Genomic DNA, 6157 nt, shown 5'->3' with positions numbered 1-6157 from the left:
TTGCGAAGTTTCTTGCTGGAGATTTCTCACTGGATGATGCTCCACAGTCTGGTAGACCAGTTGAAGTTGATAGCCATCAAATCGAGACATTAATTGAGAACAATCAACGTTGTACCACGCGGGAGATAGCCGACATATGTAAAGTATCCAAATGAAGCACTGAAAATCATTTGCACCAGCTTGGTTATGTTAATTGCTTTGAAGTTTGGGTTCCACATAAGTTAAGCGAAAAAAACCTTCTTGACGGTATTTCTGCATGCGATTCTCTACTTAAAAGTGATGAAAACGTTGTTTTTTTTTAAACAAATTGTGATGGGCCATGAAAAGTGGATGCTGTACAATAATGTGGAACGGGACAGAATGTGGGGCAAGTTAAATGAACCATCACCAACCACACCAAAGGCCGGTCTTCCAAAGAAGGTGGTGTTGTGTATATGGCGGGATTGGAAGGGAATCCTCTATTAAGAGGTCCTTCCGGAAAACCAAACAATTAATTCCAACAAGTACTGCTCCCAGTGTGACGAACTGAAAGCAGCACTTGAAAAATAGCGTCCGTAATTAGTCAACAGAAAATGCATAATCTTCCATCAGGATAACGCAAGACCACATGTTTCTCTGACGACCAGGCAAAAACTCTTATAGCTTTGTTGGGAAGTTCTGATTCATCCTCCATATTCACCAGACAATGAACCTTCGGATTTCCATTTATTTCGGCCTTTACAAAATTCTCTTAATGGAAAAACTTTCCCTGGAAGACTGTAAAAGGCACCTGGAACAGTTCTTTGCTCAAAAAGATTAAAAGTTTTGGGAAGGGACTTCCCTGGTGGCGCAGTGGTTAGAAATCCACCTGCCAGTGCAGGGGACACAGATTCGAGCCCTGGTCCAGGAAGATCCCACATGCTGCAGAGCAGCTAAGCCTGTGCGCCACAACTACTGAGCCTGCGTGCCACGACTACTGAAGCCCGTGTACCTAGAGCCCGTGCTCCACAACAAAGGGAAGCCACTGCAATGAGAAGCCCGTGCACCGCAACGAAGAGTAGCCCCCACTCACCGCAACTAGAAAGCCCATGCGCAGCAATTAAGACCCAATGCAGCTAAAAATTAATTAATTAATTTAAAGAAAAAAGTTTTGGGAAGATGGAATTATGAAGTAGCCTGAAAAATGGCTGAAGGTAGTGGAACAAAACCATGAATAAGTTGTTCAATAAAGTTCTTGGGGGCTTCCCTGGTGGCGCAGTGGTTGAGAATCTGCCTGCTAATGCAGGGGACACGGGTTCGAGCCCTGGTCTGGGAAGATCCCACATGCCACGGAGCAGCTGGGCCCGTGAGCCACAATTGCTGAGCCTGCGCGTCTGGAGCCTGTGCCCCGCGACGGGAGGGGCCGCGATAGAGAAAGGCCCGCGCACCGCGATGAAGAGCGGCCCCCGCTTGCCGCAACTGGAGAAAGCCCTCGCACGAACCGAAGACCCAACACAGCCAAAAATAAATAAATAAATAAATAAATAAATAAATAAATAAATAAATAAATAAGAAAATCCTTTAAAAAAAAATAATAAAGTTCTTGGTGAAAATGAAAAATGTGTCTTTTATTTTTACTGAAAACCCAAAGGAACTTTTTGGCCAGCCGAATACATCTTCACTGCCTGTCTTCCCTGCTAGATTCCAATTTTCACAAGGATGGGTACAATGTCTCTTTTGGTCACACTTCATTCCCCCAGAACTCCGGCATGATAGGTCCTCAATAAATGCTAGACTAATGAATGAAGGAATTAATAAATGAATCTGGGTATTTTCATTCCATTGGTGCCTGAAAAACCATAGGCACAAATATTCATAATACAAGGTTGAAAGTTTTAGGGGCTATAACAAGTGTAAATGATAAATCCTTTAAGACTTGACAGATTAGAAAATTTTGTTGAGAAAATTGGGGGAGTTTCATAGCATTGGGGGTTGCACTTAAGATAGGCAGATGTGTTAGGTTTGGTTTCCTAGAAAACACAGCCTAAGTCAATGATGAAAGTGCTTTCAGATGGAAGGTTCAAACCAAGGGCAGAAAGGGTGAGTTAAAAGGAAAATGAGATGAGAGAACATACGTGAGCTTGGATTTTAAAAATAACTAGTTGAGTTCCACTATACTATGTAGACTGTAAAATTACAGAAAGAGCATAACATATGGAAAGACCCTAACAACAAAAAAGGCAGGATAAACTAAAAAAATAATAATTTTTCTGTAACCCATCAGAGAGCTAAGATCACAGAGGGGGCTTCCCTGGTGGCGCAGTGGTTGAGAATCTGCCTGCCAATGCAGGGGACACGGGTTCAAGCCCTGGTCTGGGAAGATCCCACATGCTGTGGAGCAACTGGGTCCGTGAGCCACAACTACTGAGCCTGCGCGTCTGGAGCCTGTGCTCCGCAACAAGAGAGGCCGCGATAGTGAGAGGCCCGCGCACCGCCATGAAGAGTGGCCCCCGCTTGCCGCAACTAGAGAAAGCCCTCGCACAGAAACGAAGACCCAACACAGCCAAAAATAATAAAATAAAAATAAATTAATTTTAAAAAAAAGGTGTCTATGTGGTAAATCAAGCCTATTATTTTTTTCAAATCTCCTATATCCTTACAATTTTTGTCTTCTTAACCTAACAGTAATTTAGAGAGAGACTGTTGAAATCTCCTGCTGTAGTAGTGGATTTGTCAACTTTTCCTTGAATTTCCACCATTTTTTGCATTTTATATTTTGGTGTAATTTTAATAGAGTTGTTCCATAATTTTGATGCAATAAAAAAGTTATACTTCAGAGTATATTGTATTATGGCCCTCACTCTTGATGAAAGAGATTAAGTATCCATTTTAGTCACTTAATATCCCTGGGTTGTTTCCAAACATGATTACTATGGAAACTAATCAATACGAGTACAGTAGTCCCTCAGTATTCATGGGATTAGTTCCACAGATGCTCAAGTCTCTTATATAAAATGGCATGGTATTTGCATATAACCGATACACATCCTCCCATATATTTTGAGTTACCTCTAGATTACTTGTAATATCTAACACAATGTAAACGCTGTGTAAATAGCTGCCAGAGACTGGCAAATTCAAGTTTTGCTTATTGGAAATTTCTGAAATTCTTTTTTTTTGGAATATTTTCAATTTCAATCTGAGCTTGCTTGAATCCACAGATGTGGAACCTGCAGATCCAGAGGGCCAAATGTTCTAATCACTGGAGTACATATAAATTTTTATCCTAGCAAAAAGATCAGAATGAACTCTCATGTAATAGGTAGGGTTAGTTTTCTTTTGCTGCTGTAACAAATCACCACACACTTATTCACTTAAAACAACACAAACTTATTTTCTTAGAGTTCTGGAGGTCAGAAGTCTGAAATGAGTCTCACTCATTTCGAGGTTTCAGCAGGGCTGCATTCCTTTCTGCAGGCTCTGGGGAAGAATCCATTTCTTTCCCTTTTCCAGCTTCTAGAGGCTGCCTGCATTCCTTGGCTCCTGTCCCCATTCCTCTCACTTCTAAGCCAGCAAGTTCAGACCAAGTCTCACACTGCCATCTCTCTGGTTCTTCTTCTGCCTCCCTCTTTCACTAGTAACGATGCCTGTAATTGCACTGGGCCCACCTGGATAAGTACTGTCTAATCTCCCCATCTCAGAGTCAGCTGATAACCTCCTCCCATCTGCAACCTAATTCCCCTTGGCCATGTAATCTAACATATTCACATGTCCTGGAATTAGGTCGTGGCTATCTTTGGGAAGCCATTATTCTGACTATCACAGGTGGTAAATGGAGGGAGCAGGAAAGGTGGACATCATGCTTAGATTGAATTAGAGTAAGTTAAGGTTAGAGAAGGTACATAAAATAACACAGCAATCTGTCCAAGTATGACATTGCTTTCAGATCTGCTTGATGTTTTCTCCTAATATGAATATGTGAACATAGATAATTATTATTTAATCAGTATTTATATGTTATTAAAATATGTTTAATTTAGAAAAGTCAGTATTTGGTGTATTTTCAGATAATACCCTAAACAATGTCCTCATCCACCTGGGGGGACTTTCACAAACGTCTAACATGGTACTGAGGATACACTATCTAATTTCTGAAGACCATGCTGGTCCTTCACATTCAAACTTCCTTAAGAGTAAATGTCCAAAAGACCTAAAGTTAATTTCATTTCAGAGTAAACTGCCTGGATTTTAACCCAATTTTATTTATTTATATGCTTATTTATTTTTTGCACAACAACCATTTCATTCTTTCTTTTGGGTTTAGGGTAGTCTTCAAAGTGGCTAAAACTACAATAATCAGACTGCTGAATAAGGATGGGATGCCATATTTAAAGACACAGAAAACAATCATCATTGCAACTAAAACTAGAACTTTTGGGGTTTTTTTTGGTGTTTTAATTTTTCAGTAGTTTTTCCTTAGTAATTCATTTCATTAACCAAATGTGGTTAAACACGTACTCTGTATCAGAGCTCACGTTAGTCATTTGGGATAAGCGAAGTCATTAATTAATTCAATAAATATTTATTGAGTGCCTACTATGTACCAGGAACTTTTTTTGATAGAGCTCCTCACAGGCCTTACATTTTAGTGTGAGAGACTGACAATAACAAGTAAAATATGTAGATGATAAGTACTGTGAATAAGTATCATGAATCAAAATAAAGAAAAAAAGGGGAATGGGGGACGGCACAGACTTAAGTGGTCAAAGAAGGCTCCTTTAGTAAGGTGACATTTGAGCAGAGATTAAAGGAGATAAGGAGTGAGCCATGCGAATTAAGATTGAGAAAAGGATTTCAAGAGGAATTGCAAGAGGAGAGTCACAAGAAGCTGGAGCATGCCCAGCATAGTCCAGAGAATGCAAGGAGGCCAGTGTGGCTGAAAGAGAACAAGCTTAAGGAGGAGAAGCAAAACATGAGGTGAGCAAAGTAAAGGGTGAGGCGGGGAGCAGGTTTTATGGGGTCTTGTACATTGTGAGGGTCTGGCTGGCAGGGGAAATGAGAAGGATTTGAGCAGGGGGATGAACCGGAATTACTTTCATAGAATTAGATTAATTTGCTAAAATAAAATCTTCTTGAAATTTTCCATCTATATTTGGGTTTACTGGTAGTTTATGTGATGCCATGACTAAGTTCCACAACCATTATTAAAGATTTTCTTTCTGTTTGATTACTTTTTAAACAATTAATTTATATTTTATTAGGCTTGGAATGCCAGTACATCACAACGTAAACCAGGCTTTCAAAATGGCATTGAAAGACAATTAACTTGAAAGCCCATTTTATCACCGAGTATTTTAGGATTAAAGTTTCTATGTTTGTTTAGTAAACAAATCATTAAGTTAAAAATTACAGAATAAGTAACCAAAGATTAAAAGAGCACAGAGGTATTGTTAAAAAAATTAAAGATAGTAAAGTTAGCTTCATTAGGTTCCTGTTTTGGGCTCATAAACACTTATAAACAAGTTATTTGAGCTTTGTTTTGAAAAATAAATTTTCCTGTTGTTTCATGTTATTTGCTTAATGTTTTAACTTTAAAAGATTAAAATTATGGTTGAAGACCCTTTTAACACATAAAAACTATACTTTTTGCTCCTTATGTTTACATATTGATAGACTTGGCAATTTTCAGGCCTCTTTAAAACATCCCTCGTGCATAACTATTGGTGATGCATGGCTTGTGATGTGTTCACTTTTTCTTTTCTATAGGAAACCGTTCCCACATTATCTTCTCATACTCCTTAAACTAGCGCTGTATGTATTACCCAAATTTTTGGTTTATAAAACTAATTCTGATAAGTGGAAAACCTAGTGAAACAATCTACTTGTGATTGTAGGTTCTCCTGATTTTTTCCATCAACTAAAATTTGAATTCTAATACAGCTGGCCCCAAACTACAGCTATTAAATATGCTGTAAGGGATTTCAGTGAGCTTTTTACTATTGGGATCTTTTTTGAAGACACATTCTTTCTGTGGAAAAAATAATTTACAGTACTTGAGCACCAACTTTCATCTACTACTATTACATTTTTTTGAAGGATTATTTGCAGGTTTAATGTGTAACAAACATGTATTCTCTGTGTGTAATCTTATCCAGAGGACTGGCTCAACTACCTATGTGGTGATAACTTCTGTGTCTCC

The sequence above is a fragment of the Balaenoptera acutorostrata genome, chromosome 7 (genome assembly GCF_949987535.1).
Source record: "Balaenoptera acutorostrata chromosome 7, mBalAcu1.1, whole genome shotgun sequence".
Lineage (NCBI taxonomy): Eukaryota > Metazoa > Chordata > Mammalia > Artiodactyla > Balaenopteridae > Balaenoptera > Balaenoptera acutorostrata.
Note: the sequence above shows the minus strand (reverse complement) of the source record.